The sequence below is a fragment of the Camelus bactrianus genome, chromosome 1 (assembly GCF_048773025.1).
Source record: "Camelus bactrianus isolate YW-2024 breed Bactrian camel chromosome 1, ASM4877302v1, whole genome shotgun sequence".
Taxonomy (NCBI): Eukaryota; Metazoa; Chordata; class Mammalia; order Artiodactyla; family Camelidae; genus Camelus; species Camelus bactrianus.
This window is the reverse complement of record NC_133539.1, coordinates 9,573,002-9,590,352: the sequence shown is the minus strand read 5'-3', so window position 1 is coordinate 9,590,352 and position 17,351 is coordinate 9,573,002. Positions and strand designations below refer to the sequence as shown.

Below are 17,351 nucleotides of genomic sequence, written 5' to 3'. Positions count from 1 at the left end.
CCTTGCATTGGAAAATTCCATCCTTTAACACTGGGATTATATGTCACCATTGCTGAAATCATAGACAGAGTCCACTTAATTGGCTGCAAGCGTGAGAGATAGCCAGAGAGAATGAGAGAAGCAGAGCATTCCCTTGTATAAAGAGAGGATTGAACAAGGTCAGTGAACCAAAGAACCAGCAGGTCACAAACCCTCAGGGGGTCACGAAAATTCCCCCGGGTTTCCTGTCTTTAGAAGCAAAAAACGATGCCTGTTAAAGAGGATAAAAAAAAAAAAAAAAAAAAAAAAAAGAGAGAGAAAAGAAAGAACCGTATTGACGATTGGCCATAATTGAGCTGGGTGAGGTATTTGCAGACCCATTATTCTAGCACTTTTGTATATTTTTGAAAAATTTCAATGACAAAGTTTTTAGAATTTAAAGACTTCTATTTTTCATCCCAGAACGATGCTGGAGCCCCGGAGTGGGCGTCAGGTACACATGCGCGGAGGGGCGGGCAGCTGCACTGAGCATGCGCGGGCTTGGCCTCGGCCGATTTCCCTGACAGCTGAGCCGCAGCGCTTGTCGCCGAAGTCCAGCTTCAAATAGCCTTTCTCCTTCGCCATATGTTCCTGGGTCTGTATCCTGAATGGCCCATTTGTTAAAGACTAGAAGCGTCAGCAGCACAGATGCTGAAATTCATGTTAATAATTCAGTAAATTGCTTGATGTTCATGCTCACTTTATCTTAAGATGGTCTTTTTCTCGTCAAAAATCTGTCCTTTTGAAGAGGCCCCTGGACTTCAGAAACTTAGTGTTGGAGAAAAAAAAAGACAGTGACAATTATGTCTAAATTTGGTTTTCATTTATTACGAACAAATGATTGTACAAAAGTGATTATAAATAGCAGCTAGTTGATTTTTTTAAAGCACCAAATATAAAAATTTCAGACATGAGGTCATGCAAGCGATTTTTGATGCCCCAAACCTGTATTTTAACACGAACACCAAATAGCTATTACAGAATAACTCTTTTATTGACTTTCTCCCTGTATCTGATGGCCTCACAATCGTTATCATGAAGTTTATGTCTGGTCAGTGTTTGCTAGTGACCTCAGAGTACAGGAATGGTAGAAGTTTCTAGAAATAGGGCATGTAGACACACTGTAAGGTTTACGGGTTTCAGACACTTACTCCTGAAATTCGATGTTAACCCTCACCTTTATTAAATGTTTGAATGTGTAGGATATAAAAGATTATATTAATATGAGATTTATAATACATGTAGATAAAATATAAATTTTTTTTACCCCCAGTTTCTTTTTCATAAAACACCGTCTTGGACATCTTCTGTGTGTGTCTCTCACCTTCTGGCCCACCTTTGATGTCAGGCATGGCTGGGCAATCGGCTTTGTGCAGCTGTAACCAGATGGCACCGTATTTCCAGACACAGCTGGACATTGTGTCTCTCTTTGAGCCCTGGGCTTTCCTGGGACAGTATCCTGGTATACATGTGTGTGCAACCTGGTAGTTGTGAGGGAGTCAACACTTCATGGGACAACCCTCCAAAAGGGAAAAAGAGTCTGTGGGTTAATGCTTCCCTCTCTCTTCCCTCAGGCTGAAAATTCTGATGTGCATTGGACACAGCTTCCTAGAGGGTCTTCACTGGAGACGTGATGGATCACGTGGTCACCTTCTCCTCCTCCTGCCCTTGACTCCTGTCTGCTGGGCTCACTCTCCAAAATAACTTTCCTTTACAAAAGCCCTTGTCATAGGCTCTGCTTTCTGTGAGGAATCCCGGCTGAGACGCTAAAGCGATTTACGAGGATGAAGACATGAAGATGAGTTGTTAAGGGACTGGCAGGGTTGTCCATCTCTGTGAAGGGGGTTCAAAAAGATGTTTGGGAAGCACTGGCCCCGATGACCGTTGGGATCATAGCATGAAGAGTGAGAGTGGTCAGGTCCCCATCCAGCCCTAATGGGTTTATGAGTTTCTGAGTTTTCCACGAAGAACAGCAGAAGATCACCAAGACTTTCCAGCCTGTTGAACTTCTGGATGTGTGACACCGAGGAGAAGCAGAGAGGCAAACAAACCAGAGCATTTTCACAAACATTCAGAAATCCCACAATCTCCGCAGACTTCGGCACTATTTCTAGATCTAATTATAAAACAGCAAGTGATGCTGGCCTATTCCAGGGAAATTGTTGATCTCACTCCAGGCGTGGTCTCTGTCTACAGGTAAAGGTGGGGGAGACTCAGGCAGGGATGGCTTCTTTGCTTCTGTCATGATCCATGCCTGGCTGATGCAAAGGGAAACGCAGCTTTTGCATCAACCAAGTTGTTGGCTAGACGCTCAAGATTCTGAAAACCTAGTTACCTCCCTGTACCTCTTCTGTACCTGTATGATCTAGTCCAGTAGCTCTCAAAGGGTGATCCCTGGGTGAGACCGTCTTTTTCTGAAAGCAAATTTTCCGCAGGAGGGAGGTTAGAAATGCCAACTTTTGGATCCCACCCCAGCAGTCTGTTCAGACAAGCCTTCCAGGTGATTCTGATGCTGGCTCAAGTTTGAAAACCCCTGCCCTGGGCGTTTTCCTTCCCAGCCTGGCTTTTGAGCTTTGGTGGCCTTCCATGTTGATTTCACATTCCTTCCCAGAGGATGGGCTTAGAGGACAAAAGAAACCTTGATTAGCCAAGAGATGAGAAAGGGGCTAGAACCGTATAGGTAGTAGCTACCCACTTTACAAACAGACTATGTTCTGAACCTTGGAAGTGAGCTGTTTTCCTGGGAATGAGAGGTAGGTTCCCACAACCGCACACAAAAGCATATTTCATCCTGAATCCAGCTGAAATACTGCTGCATCGCAACGAGATAGAGCAGATCGCAGTGTTCCCATAGGGTCGGAAACCAATCAACACAAAATAAAGCAATGAATGATACACAGGGATAGTATTTTATTTATGCTAATATTAGTGGTGGAAGGAAAGGTTGATTTGGAGACATAAAGAGGTAAATGGGTGTTTGTCAAGTTTATGAAGGAGGGGCTGGCCTTTCTCTTTAGAATGTCATGATACTAACCCCTTTTTTAGATCTTTCTTAAATGTGGTTCTGGACTGTCACTTTATCTTTTTCTGCAGTCATATTTCTCACTAAGAAGGAGGTAAAGGATTCTGAGACAAGTTGGCAAGCATTGAAAAGGAAAGCGGAAAAAGGAAAGGAATAGAAGAGAACGTGGGTTTGTTTTTTATCAACATGAGCGTCAATGGAGGCAGAATTAACTTGAGCTGTGAGCAGTGAGAGACGGATGGGCAGGGAGAGGGTCAGGGTTCTCCTCTGACAAAAGAGAGGAAAGAAAGCAGACAGAAAACTGACCACACCGTTTGGGAGCTGCCGTTCTGGAAGCCTTCCTTCCCATCGTATTGCCCTTTGAATTGGCCCTTAACAGCCACACTTCATGTCATCCTGTTCCCTTTCTGGCCACAGACAGGCAGCTGACCAGAGGCCTTGACAGTGACTGCTGATATAGCATAATAAAATGAGCTGGACCAGCCCCATGTCCCCCTTTTTCCTTCTAGGCATTTGAGCTCAAAAATGCCCAAATGTTGTTTAGTCCCTGATAGGAAGACGTACATGGCTGGCTGGGAGCACTTTACATGTTCTCAAATCAAATGCTTCTGGCTACGTTTCCTGGGGTGGCTAAAATACTTTCTTTTGGAGGGTCACTGTGCATTTATTAACCATTCTATTTTTGTATCATACCATTGTCCTCGCTGATGGCGGAATGGCTGGATTGGGGAAAATGTGGTAGCCCTAATGGAATTAATTAATTGAGTAATATTGCCTGACAAATGGCTTTGTGTACCAAAGAGGGATTGAGACTTAATTACCGATGTCATTTATCTCTCTGTTTGCACCCCAACAATAAGTACTCGTTTCTCATTAATGTCAGGTCATCTTCCAAAAGGAAGAAAAGAGGCCAAAATATCACGAACGGAAAAAAAAAATTGATGTCTTTGTTTCCCACCTCATTATCCTGAAAATCATAACAGACTCTGTTAATTAGATGGGCAGCCTTAACTGGTGACTCCGGTCCAACAATTACCTCAGAGAGAAGCACCACTGGGAACACTTCCTCCCCTTGGGAGGAGATGAAAGGGAATCTGTAACAAAAATAAGGATCCTTTCCCCAGCCATGCTGGGGGATCACAGTTGTCAGGGCGAATTTCTAGACTGAAGGGCTGGAGCTGTTTCAGGGGTGTCGCCTGTGCATTATGGTGACGGCAGGGTGTCTGACGCTGCCCTCCTAATCTACGGCTTAGGTGATGTTCCCCGGTGCCTCCAGTTCCCTCGGGAAGATTAGAGCCTAATTAAACAGGGGAACAGGTGTAAGAGGGCCTGACTTCATCTGGCCAAATTAATTGCTGAGATGGGGCTTGCATTTGGGAACTGAAAACAGTGAATTAACTGCAGCCGGAATACAGCTAATCCCTCAGTATCGCTGCGTCTGTGTATAAAACAGACCGGACTCGCTGGGAACACAAACAAAGAGGGATCTGAAGGTGAAGGTACACGTGTCCTTTCATGGGAAAGACTGGGCAGTGAGCCTCACAGTGGACGGTGGCCATATGTGCCAGACTGCACGCCTGGGACAGTCCTGGCTTATGCCTGTTGCCCCTGCAAAATTATTAATAGTGCCCCCTTTCATTCTCAAAAATGTCCCAGTTTGGACTCTAAATTAGTTACTATATTTTAATGTCAGTTTTAAGCTGCCATGTTCTTTCTCAGGAAAGTGGCCTTATAAGTTGCATCGTGTTCCCCGCAAAGATGTTGAAGTCCTAACCCGTGTGCCTGTGAAAGCGACCTTCTTTGGAAATGAGGGTCTTTGTAGATAATCAGCTTAAGAGGAGGTCATCCGGGTGGACTGTCATCCAACATGACTGGTGTCCTTATAAAAAGGGGAAGTTGGACACAGAGGTGGACGGGCACACAGGGAGAAGGCCGTGTGACAATTGAGGCAGAGACTGGGGTGATCTTCGACAAGCAAGGGGTGCCAAAGGCGGCCAGAAAACCACCAAAGCTAAGAAAGGGCCTGGGGCAGATCCTTCCTCACTGCCTCAGAAGGAACCAACCCTGTGGACACCTTGATCTCGGACTTCTGGCCTCCAGAATTGTCAGCTAATACATGTCTGCTGTTGTAAGCCATCCGTTTGGTGTTATGGCAGCTCTAGCAAACTAATATGAGTGGTACTGGTTTCGCAGTGTCTGGAGACCCTCTCCTAGCTCTTTGTTTGTTCAGTTCATGGAAATGAGCCGTCTTGGTGGCAAAGGCTGGCTGTCCCTCCAGAGTGAGAAGTCGGTCAGTGAACCGGCGCCGATTTCTCAGGGCCAGACGCTGGGGAGAGGGCGAGGGAGACAGACGTGCTTCCTGGCGTCCAGGGGCAAGCAGTCTGGTAGGAAGGGAGGCAATGCAGGCGACCTTGCACTTAATTAGTTAACTATGAGTATTGAGTGTGCAGAGGAGCGAGGGAGGCACAGCCCGGTGGGGAGGCACTCCAAGTGGGGCTGGAAAGAAAACAGCTCCCCGGGAAAGGACCGTCTGAGCTGACCTGAGAAGCAAGGGTTACCTGGGTTAAAAACTGGGGGCTAGGGGAGCACACGTGGAGGGAGTGAGAAGTGTACCACGGGTGCCCAGAGAAACCCAGGAGCAGAGGGATGGGGAGGGCTGTCTCCTGTTCTCCATCACAGCCATTGTCGCCTCAGCCATCACAGATTTAAAGCACTCTCACCTGTACCAGACCCCGAGCTCAGGGCTGGGGGATTCCGGTGGCAGAGACCCACGTGTAAACTGCCAAGCAAGCAGTAGTTGGCCCAGAGCTGGGAAGACAGGTGGGAGCAGCGGGAGAGAACGAAGTTGTCGCCTCTGTCAGGAGAACCCAGAGCAGGGGAGGAGGTCACCGCTGAGGTGCATCTTCAGAAAACATTTTCTGCAGTGGCTAGAGGTAGGGATGGGAGAAACCAAAAATGTTAATCCCTGGTTCAGAAGACGGGGACCGTTGGTCCCTGATCTCTCTGGCCAATAGCTTTCATGTGACTGGACTTGTAGGGGTCACATGTCACATCCAGAGCGCTCATTCTTTCCAAGTGTATAACATGATTCAGTTGCCCTGAAGCAAAACTGGATTGTTGCTTGTCTAAGTTTCATTCAGGGACACGGCAGGACATTTCAGAACATTCCAAAGAACACCTTTGTGATGGCCTCTTGTCCTTGAGGCCTCTTGCCCCATGTCCTTGGACCCAGGTTCCCAGAACCTACGATGGATGCCATCTTGAATATAGGTTTCCATCCTCTTGGCCAGAGTCTCAGGCAATAATGGAACCTATGGACTCAGTCCATGCTGGGCATATTATATTTTTGAATTCTAGCTTTGGCAGGTCTAGGTACAGCTCAGTCAAAAGGGGCCATTCAGAGCGACCATTTTCGAGGTGAATTTCTAGATTGGCTATTAAAGTCAGAGTTTGTCTTCTCTAGTTGACTTCAATTGTCTGTCTCTGGTGGGCCCAGGACGAAAAGTTTTGAGAAGGCAAAACTGGGCTCTGATTGTGTAGGCCTGGCATTTATTATGTGAGCGCACAGGTCTGCATTTCAAAATGAAAAAAACAATAATAATTAAAGTTTCTCTAGGCTTCTCATGTCCAAACCACTCTTGCAAAACCACCTTTGGATGAGCTGTAAGTGTCAGCAAATCAGAAACATGTGGATTTAATTTCCTTTGAAATACACCAGGGGGACAGGGGGCAGTGGAGCTTGGCAGCTGACTTCTCAGGATCTGCCAAACCCCAAATATCTCACACTCTGAGAGAGCTGTCATGCTGGCCCCCAACAGTCTCATGTGGCTTGTCCGGCCACTGCATTCCTTGTTGTACCATCTAGGTTTTCTCTAACCATTAGGCCATACTCTTGGTCCATTTTACTTGCCAGAAGGATGCTGTTAACACCACCCACATGCTTAACAGGACTTTGAAGTGGGACCAATCCTGCAATGAGGTGTTAGGTTGGCTCCAGTCTTATCTGGACCAACAGTCCATCTTTGCAGCCATTACTGTGACTTTAAAATCCAAACCAACTGTGAGAGAGGTTTTCCAACTTGATTTCTAGAGTGGGAAAATATTTTGCTTTCATGAAGGATGATGGTATCAGGTCCCAAATGTATTAGGTTTCGCTATCATCCAACACTCATGCATATAATGTAAAACATGTACATACTCTGCAAAGAGCACAGCCACCCTGTGGTTCCAAGGTAAATATTGGCCCGCACACCTCCTGGGAAAATAAAGAAGTTTCCCTTAGAGCAGAGGAGCCCCGCAGTCCGGTAGTTCTGATGTCTCCTCCAAACCCCAGGTCCCGGTCTACTAATTTAACAGTAAAGATGTGCTAACAAGGTCTGTGTCACCCTCTGGTGTTTTGCTTTTCTTCCTTGCTATGAATGCTTCTCTTTATCCTCCTACATGTTCTATGTCCAGCAGTCTCTTTTGCCTTAAATGATGATGTACATTGAATGCAAAAAACAAACTGCACCTTAAAAAACGTACTTTTTTGCACCCAAGACAGCGAATGCTTTGGTACCTGTTATGTGTCATGTACGTACATTGTTGACTCTCTTGTTATCCTCATCCTACCAAAGAGGCATCTGAGGCAGCCCCAGAGAGACTGAGTAACCTACAAATCCCATGACTGGCAAGTAATAAAGCTAGATTTGACCTTAGGCTGTTGGGCTCCAGAAACAGGGGTTCTTCCAGTACTCGATGCTGCCTTTGACTCCACTGTGATGGTTCACTTTATGTGTTAGTTGATTGGCTCGTGGGGTGCCCAGACAGTTGGTCACACATTATTCTGAGTGTCTCTGTGAGGATGGTTTTGCATGAGATCAGCATTTAAATCTGTAGATTGAGTAGGTAGATTGCCCTCCCTCATACATACGAGTGGGCCTCATCCAATCAGCTGAAGGCCTGAATAGAACTAAGAATCTGATCCTTCCCTGAGTAAGAGAGAATGCCTTCTGCCCAGCTGCTTGAGCTGGGACATCAGCTCTTTCCTGCCTTTGGACTTGAACTGAAACGTCAAGTCTTCCTGGGTCTTGAGCCTCCGGGCTGGAACTTCACCACTGGCTCTCCTTTTCCTCAGGCCTTTGGACTTGCACAGGAACTCTGTCACTGGGCTCTCTTGGGTCCCCAGCTTTCCAACTCACCTTGCAGGTCTTGGGACTTTCAGCCTGCACAATCACCGGAGCCAATTCCCTGTAGTAAATCTCTCTCTCTCTCTCTCTCTCCGTCTCCATCTTTATCTCCATCTCTGTCCCTGTATCCTATCTGTTCTACTTTTCTGGGGAGCCCTAATCTACTCATTTCTTATCTGATCTACCAGGCAATCCTGTGAGGGGTATGGATCTGGTACTGTCACCTGGAAAATGAATATGACTACATGCAGGGGCACAGATATCCACACACAAAGTCCCCCACACATGTACGCACACACGTGTACACACCACCCTTCACATACACTTCAAGACCCAGGTCAGAATCCAGGCCCACTCATGTCATTTCAGTGCTTCTTCCCCAAGGCACCCACAGAACTGCCACAGGTGGTGATGCCAGGCCACTTTATGGAGTCATTAGTCTCCAGATCTGTGACAGCTAGTCCCCCTTTTATGCAGAAAGGTCCGCCTCTGAGTCCCAGGCTTACCAGGGACCTGCTGCTGCTTGTTTGTTCTTCAAATTCCAGGTGGTGAATTTCAGCTACAGAGAACAGTGCAACAGGGACAGAGTCGAACCTTGCCAATTCCCACCTGGACACAGTGACTACAGGAAAAGGATCCAGGAGAATAAAATTACCCTCCAAAAAATTGATTCCTGAGCGGAACACGGATGTCTGACTCGTAGAATTTCTGTGTAAGCGAGGGCAAAATCCCCCTGCTTTTGTTGGTGGTTGGAGTCTCCAGGGCCATTCAGTGTATTGAAAGTCTCAGTACTGCTGGCACTCGGGGAGGACTCAGTCCGTTCCCTCTCAAGGCCTTCTGTTTTATAAAGCCACTTGGGGTGAAGAAGAAATCACATTCTTCCCACCCTCTCTTGCCTTTACAATGTCCACGCTGGCTGGCAGTCCAAGACAACAGTTGAGCTATTAAATTTTGAACCTGTGTCCTAACTGTTCATCAAAAGTGAAGGCAAGATTGGTGAAGGAATGTTCTTCATCTTCAGCCGCCTTTATCAAGTGGTCAGAAGTTCAGGGGGCGGCGGCTGTGACCTTCTACTGCCATTTCTCAGTGGCAGAGGGGAATTTTCTTCTGGGCTTCAGCAGCTGCACGACCCCTGCGTGATCCTCTGACCCTCCCCCTTTCTCCAGCCTCCCACCCCAAGCACGTTCATGTTGACACTTCTGCAGAAAATGGAGAGGGGAATGGTGCACCCCCCGGGGGCCTGTCACCCCTCACACACCTGCCTCCATTCTGCGGGAGCCAAGGAGTTGGTGGCAGAGAAGGATGGCTGGGGAGGAAGGCCTAGGATCAATATTGCAAAGATGGGGCAGCAGGTGGGGCCTGGTGCCTATAAGCAGGAAGCTTTGGTTTTAATTAATGATACCTAGCAAGTTGGCACCAGGGGACAGTGAAGGCAGGGATGGGATCCTTGGACTGGAAAAGTGGGTGGGATTCAGTTTGGCTAAGGATACAAAAGTTCTCATCCTTGGACTGAAAACCTTCTCTGTCTCTCCCAGTCATTCAGTCCTAGAACAATATCATTTTCAAAAGATCTGGTTCGGGCTTCCTAGCATGAACTGGGCGCTGTGAGCAGCACAGAAGAAAAGAGCATTTTCCATTTGAAAAATGAGCCTCAAAGTCCCTAGTTCTGCCTGAAGCCAAAAGCTCCTGACTTCCACCAGTGTCTCTATAATGGATAATGGGTAGTTTTTTATACTTTGAAAATCGCTGGGTTTTTTTCTCTGCCGGTTTAGTAAGCTCTTGTAAGCAGTGTTGAACAAGAAATACTACGTCTCATGGAAATGGCTTTATTTCCACGATATCCACATACAGGCTTGTTTTCAGAGTGACTCAGAAGTGCCGGACAGTGTACTCTGAATGGAGGGTGAAAGGGAGATGACTGAAACATTTGCTTTGGGGGAAGAAACTGAGCAGAGACACCTATTCATTCGCATTGACCTTGGAGGTGGATATCAAGTAATGCTGCAGGTCAGCCCTAATTATTTGCTGAGGGGCAGGCAGGGCTCCTGTTCCGTGCTTTGTAGCCACGATCTTCTCCCGCAGGGAGCTGCAGTATCGATGCTGTTCCCAAGGAGGCCGGGTGTGCTGGATGCGTCCTGGCTCTGCCTGGTCACGTGACATCTTAGTAGCGTTGTCCTTCAAGCCAGCCAACCCTGGTGTCATTGGTAATGCCACAGAGTGACAAATACCTGACTGTATAAAACTGGTGACTTTCTACCTGGCTCCCTTCTGGAATATTTGCAGTCTGCAAAGCAGTCTGATCGAACATTAGATTAACTTAGCTGGCCTTCAAAAATATTGATTCAAATGGAAATCACCTTAAAAAGTTCAGATGCCCAGTCCCACTTCAGATCAATAAAATAGAATCACCTGAGAATGGGGCCTGGGCATTAGCATTTAAAAAGTCTTCTCAGGTGGGTGCTTCTAATTTGCCAGAGCCGGGAACTCCTGACCTAGAGACACAAAAGCTATCTCTCAGCTGTGTTTTCTGGGATGTCTGGGTCTCTTCTCTCTGCGAGTGGTGCTATGACACTCCTCGGTGTGGGCTAGGAGCCACTGAAGAGCGTTCACGTTCCTGGGATGGGGTTTCACTATTTCTGTCCCGTTAGGGAAACGGGCATGGAGTGGGCTGAGCCCACCTGGAAGTGGACACCACACACACACACACACACCCTCTTCCCAGGTTGAAAGGCTGCCGGCACCGATCACCTGGCTGGGCACTCAAGGTTTCCAGTAACCATGGGAACTGCAGTCCCGTGACCTCAACTTCTAATCTAGGGAGATTTTCTCGCCCATATTCTGGTTTCTCATTGATGAAAAGGGTATTTATGGAAGACGCAAACTCAAAGCATACATGGAAGGCTGGTGTGGCTGTCTTAGGATCCAGCAAAGTAGGCTTCAGGAGACAGAGTATAAACAGAGGTGATTCCCCTCAAATGCCCGGGTCCCACCCCGTTCTCCCTACCCCCGCACTGCCTGGGCACGGGGTCCTTCAGACCCTGTGGTTCAGCTGCATCTGCAGGACTGCGATCTGGAGAGAGGCGCCTGGGGCCACACCTCTGGGGGCCCTACAGGTCCTCTGGGGTCCAGACTCCCCAGTTCCTCCTTACACTACCCGCTCTGGAGTGCTTCTCCCCACTTCTTCTCCCTTCTCTCACCCTCCAGGCCCTTGGCATAATCTCATCCAGGGATTTAGCTTTTACAAAAGCAGGGAAGAATCTCAGCTGGCCCAAATCCCGGAGGCAGGGAAGTGTGAAGCTTGGCTACCAGCTGGAAATGGGTGTGGGTGCGGAATGAAGGGAACCAGGCTCAAATCAGCATTTTAACAGTCGGCCCCGCCCCCCATGTCCTGCCACCGGCCCCAAGGGCCCAGAGCAGCTCCTGGTTTCTGACCTGGGCTGTTCCAGTCTCTGGGTCTCTGTTTGGACAAGAGATGCAGAGGAGCTGACTTTCTTATCTCTCCCCACTGGCAGCTCAGACTTTCATGTGTATAATGAAGCCCTCACTTTTCTCAGGGACCTCCCAGGTCACTCAGAAGTCTCACTGAATTGAGTTATTTCTCTGCAGCAGCATAAGGGTATACATTTGGCTTGGGGACCAAATCCTCACTGGGGATGTTTGGTCCTGACCCTCCTCTGTGTTCAGGGAAGAGAGCCCTTCTCACTCAACGATGCAGATGTGCTCTCATATGAAAAGCTCAGTATCGCTAAGCATTAGAGAAATGCAAATCAGAACTAAAACGAGGTATCACCTCACACCAGTCAGAATGGCCATCATTTAGAAGTCTACAAATAATCAATGCTGGAGAGGGTGTGGAGATAAAGGAACCCTCCTATACTGTTGGTGGGAATGTAAATTGGTGCAGCCATTATGGAGGACAGTACACAGGTTCCTTAAAGAACTAAAACTAGACTTATCTTGTGATTCAGTAATCCTACTCCTGGACATATATCTAGAGAAAACTATAACTCAAAAAGAGATATGCACCCCAGTGTTCATAGCAGCACTATTTACAATAGCCAAGACATGGAAACAACCTCAATGTCCATCAATAGATGACTGGGTAAAGAAGATGTGAGATACACACACACACACACACACACACACACACACACACACACACACACACACACACACACACAGGAATATTACTCAGCCATAAAAAAGAAAGAATGAAATAATGCCATTTGCAGCAACATGGATGGACCTAGAGATGATCATATTAAGTGAAGTATTTCAGAGAGAGAAAGACATTATATGATATCACTTCTATGTGGAATCTAAAAAAAAATGATACAAATTCTATTTACAAACCAGAAATAGACTCACAGACATAGAAAACAAACCATGGTTACCGAAGGGGAAAGGGTGGAGAGGGATAAATTAGGGGCCACGGATTAACGACACACATTACTATATTTAAAATAGGTAAACAACAAGGACCTACTGTATAGCACAGGGAACTATATTCAATTTCTTGTAATAACATATAACAGAAAAGAATCTGAAAAGAAAAAGAAGCATGTATATGTATAACTGAACCACTTTGCTGTACACCTGAAACTAACACTGTCAATCAACTACACTTCAATAAAAAATTTAAAAAACAATACAGACGTGTTCTGTTTGATGATGAAATCGCACTGGTGGGGCGACTAGGAACTTGCTACTCAAAGCCAGGTCTGTGGACTAGCAAGTGTCATCTGGGAGCTTCTTAGAAATGCAGATTCGAGGCTGACCCCAATCCTGCTGCATCATAATCTGCATTTTAATAAGATCCCAGGTAATTTGTACACACATTAAAATTTAAGAAGCCCTTCTCTAAAGCATTCACATCACACTGATAAGAATGGAAACAAGATGACTCCATCGTTTAAAAACATTTTTAAGCAATTCAGAAAAACAATCATGAAAACATTTTAGTTATTAAAATAACAAAGATCCAAAATAGTGAGAGATTATATCAATATTTTTGTGACTTTTTTATTACATACTGCTGAGGTGTCTTTAAAGGAACAATTTTATTTCTGTGCTGTGATCTTGTTAAAATTTAGGTTGTGATGTAGCTTCAAGGATTTTGAGATAAGGGTTTAATTGTTGTTCTAACCTTCTTCCACAGTAACAGAACCCCAGTTTGGGGGAGGAGTAAGGTACTTAGCTAAAAATGTTTTCTGGACTCTTTGAAAAAAGGGGTGGACAATGAAATGTAAGGAGAAGTCATTCAGATGCATCTCCAGGAAAGCTCTTTGTGAGGAAAATCAACTCAGTTACCAGATCCCTTCTGACCTATGACCTCTGCCCCCCTCTCTCCCTTTTTATCCTGCCTGGAACTGATGGGATGTTGGAGATCCATTACCTGCTAATCTGATGTTTGCACTGCCTCTTTCCAGATTTTTCATTGTATGAGAAAAATAAAATCCTAATTTGTTTAAGTCATGGTGTCTCAGGAGTGTGATATCTGCATCTGAACACAACTCCTAACTTCTGTGCAACCTAAATGTCCAAAAATAGAGGTCTGGTTAATACACGATCATTTATCCACACAGTGAGATTTCACATGGCATAAAAAATCATGTCGAACTGTGGTTTCAAGTTATTTCTAGTAGCAGACACCTCCTGCTTTTAATATTCAGTCTTTTGTAGAATCCTAGTATACAGAACTGTAAAAGTAGACTCTGTGGCAACTCACACCTTCTCCCATCTGCAAAATCTACTGTCCCTTTCATGGGGGCCCTGAAACACCTTCATTGGTCTCTAGTGTTGAAAACAATTATCGTAGTTCTCTCTTTCTCTACATGAAAAAAATATGAGATCTTGTTAAGCAAAGAAAACAGTTTACTTATCAAATTAGGGTATGAACAAATTTTATATTTAAGTACTTATATATATGTGTGTGTGTATATATATGTGCTAATTTTCCCAGGCTTCACCAGTCTTTGGAAAAAATGAAGTCACATTAATTGTAATTACTCAAATTCCCCTGGCTGGTGGCCCTTATTTGCATAATGCCCTCAAATTCTCTCTCTGGCCTCTTGGTTTCCATCACGTGCTGAGGTGTGTGGGGATGGTCCCAGCCTCCACTCTTGCTGCTGGTACCTCAAAGTGTTCTGCCACAGCTGCATGCCTCCCTTTGCTGCAAACACCTGCCTTGGTCCTGTGCTGGGTGGGGTCAGCTGCTTTCTGCAAAGAAGGGGGAAGATGAACAGGGGCTGTTCCCTGGGGGCTGAGCTGCAGTTCAGGGGTAGGCTGCCTTGCCAGCGGTCCTGCTGACCTCTTCATTTGCTGCAGTGCTGCCTGACCCTATGCCTCCATGCACCTAGCGTAAACCCCTTAGCTCTCTCCACGCCCACGAGAGCTCATGGGGGGCCCCAAGTTCATCCTCAGCTGGTCTTCCGGATGCGTGTGTGTACACGTACACGCCTGCGAGTACTATTAAAGCAATATAAATTGGAATTTTAAACTTTAAGGGTAATAATTTCTGAGTGGCAATATTGGAGGGCTTAATTTTTTTCTTGCTTACTTGTGTTTTTTAAATTTCTACAATAAACATGTATTACTTATATTTAAAAAATAAGATATGCTTGAAATCAGTTATGACTCCAAAGCACTGAATATGCTTAATTGCTCAGTACATTTCACTGTGAGTTTCCTGCCATCCCAGGCAAAGTGTTTTACCATCAATGTTAGAGGCGTGTGGGTAGGAGTGGAGAGGGAAGGGAGACGGCTGGGTGGTGGCAGGGGAGATATAAAACAAGCATGATCATGTAGAACTGTAGTTTCGAATGATTTCTAGTAGCAGACACCTCGTCTTTTTTATATTCAGCCCTTCATAGAATCCAGTAACTATGTACTGTTAACAGTTAACTGTGTATATCTATATCTGCATCTTTGTTCTGGCTTTATTGAGAAATAATTGACAGATAACATTGTTTAAGTTTAAGCTGTGGTATTGATTTGATACGCTTGTTATCTCTATCTCTATTCTTATCAATGTGTGGACCAAAAAAAAAAAAACCACGTTGCCTGCCATTTCAGTAAACAAAGAGTGCTGCCTGCCACTCTGGTAAACAATGAACTTTGGCAGTCAGCAAGCCATCAGCCACTGCAGCCACCCCCAGTGGTGCACCCTGAGGGGATTCAGGATGGAGAAAAACAGGATACTGGCCCTGCTGGTTAAGATGCATATCAAAGAGATAATTTGAATGAGCCCAGATTCACATCTGCCCACACATAGAAAAGCACTAAAATCATTAGCTGGAGATGTCTGGTTTTTTGTGATTAGCAATAATCTTTTGATGTTTCACTACTTGGTTTTTTCCAGCAACCACTCCTATACATCCTGGCTCCTCCCTTACCTCTTTGAAACAGTCGCTCAGAGCCATCTGAGAGGCTGTCTCCCGGGCTGTAGTCTCAGTAAGCTTCCCGAATAAAACATAATTCAACTTTTAGGTTGTGATTTTTTTTTTTTTCAGTCGACCCATGAAAGACTGAAGATGGTCTGAAGACAGTGCTTTCCAACAAGGCCCAAATGTCACGTACTTCTGGGGCTTGGTGACCTGTTCTCTCTGGAGAACCTGTACCCCATGGGGGGAACTGGGCTTTGGGGACCCAGGCTGACCATGCAGAGAGCTGTATCACAAACCCGCACTTCATCTGCGGCTCCTGGAATCTCACCTTGGCACATCGCCGAGGACTGAGAGAGCAGGAGGCCTCCAGTTACAGGGACGGCAGCAGGATGATATGGATGATGTCCAATATTTCAGAAACTAAGTCAGGCTCACCATAGATAATCATCAAATATCTCAATTCCTATTAAATTCTGCACCGTGCAGCCCTCCCTTTTGCTGCTAAAGGCTGATTTGCAGAAAGATTCACTCTCATGATGGGACTTTCAACTCAGGTGGAAATGAGACACGGGGTTCAGGGACGCCTGCGTGGTGGGTCTCTACTAAGTCTAGTTCATTAGCGGTTTTCCTCTGAGGGTGTCTGCTTGGCACAGCAGATTCTGCTTTGAGAGCTGGACTTTCCGAACACCATGTTGCAAGGGACAAAATTTCTGTCCCCCTTTCACAGTTACTACAAAAGCAATCCAGTCCTACGCCCAGTGGAGACTGCTGAATTTCTGTGTTGTCTCCTCCTCTGAGCCACTCCCAGCATCTGACAGCTCCTCCTTCTTAATTTTCGGAATAATCATTTTGATGTGCAACTTTTCTCCCTTCCTGTCATTGTCCTCTGTCCCCCAATTTCCCCTACCCCGTCCCACTCTGCAGTGTTGCAAATTGCTTAAAGCACCTTCAGAAACAACTTCAAAGTCCCCCTTTGGCTTTAAATGCTTACAGTGGCCCCTTGTCTTCCTCACCCCATCAGCCCCCCAACAGAGCCCATGCCGCCAATGTTTCTTGGTCATTGTTTACCTTCTCCTTAATAAAACACTGGCTAACATTTGTTGAGAATATACTGTATTTCCAGCATATGCGTCAATTAGCTGAATTATGACAGCAGCCCTATGCGGTAAGTACTTCAATAAACCCCATTGTTTGGATGAGAAAACTGACTCTTGGCAAGAATTTTGGCTGGAGGTCCCACGCGTGGAGGATGGTGGAGCTGGCAACCCCAGCTGCCTGGCTCCCAGTCTGAGTGGCAAGTCACAGCACCGTTTCTGTGGTTGTTACTCCGAGGAATCTGTATCAAGATTTTTAAACACTCCAATCCTACCACTCCGCTTTTTGGTGATTTTCATAGTCACTTGAGTCTCTCCTGCCTGCAAAACAGACCTCTGGCGCTGGGGCTCAGATCACCATCATGAAGTCCCCTGTTCTCAAGGGTCCACGTGGCCCAGGGAATCAGGGAGACGGAATCAAAAAAGAAGTGTTGAACTTGCTCAAACATCTCTCCACAGAGGTCACATTTAATCCCCAGTCGGGTATTTTTATATTAGCCCCACGTTTTTTTGTATTAAGGTGAAATTCATATAACATAAAACTATCCATCTGGAAGTGAATATTTCCATGGCATTTAGTACATTCACAATGTTGCAAAACTGTTGGAATGAAAAAAAAAAAAAACGAGACAAAAACAAAAGAGCAACCTAAAAGTTACAGGTT

The 17,351-nt window shown here is 45.8% G+C and overlaps 1 long non-coding RNA gene across 2 annotated transcripts in view; it reads left to right on the top strand.

Moving 5' to 3' along the window:
- LOC141576460 (uncharacterized) overlaps positions 1–12,857 on the top strand; it is a 30,228-nt gene extending 17,371 nt beyond the window's left edge. For both annotated transcript variants that reach the window (XR_012504908.1, XR_012504906.1), the window contains exon 2: positions 1,593–12,857. This is a non-coding gene — a long non-coding RNA (uncharacterized LOC141576460). The remainder of the gene's footprint in view (positions 1–1,592) is intronic.
- The last annotated feature ends 4,494 nt before the right edge of the window (positions 12,858–17,351 follow it).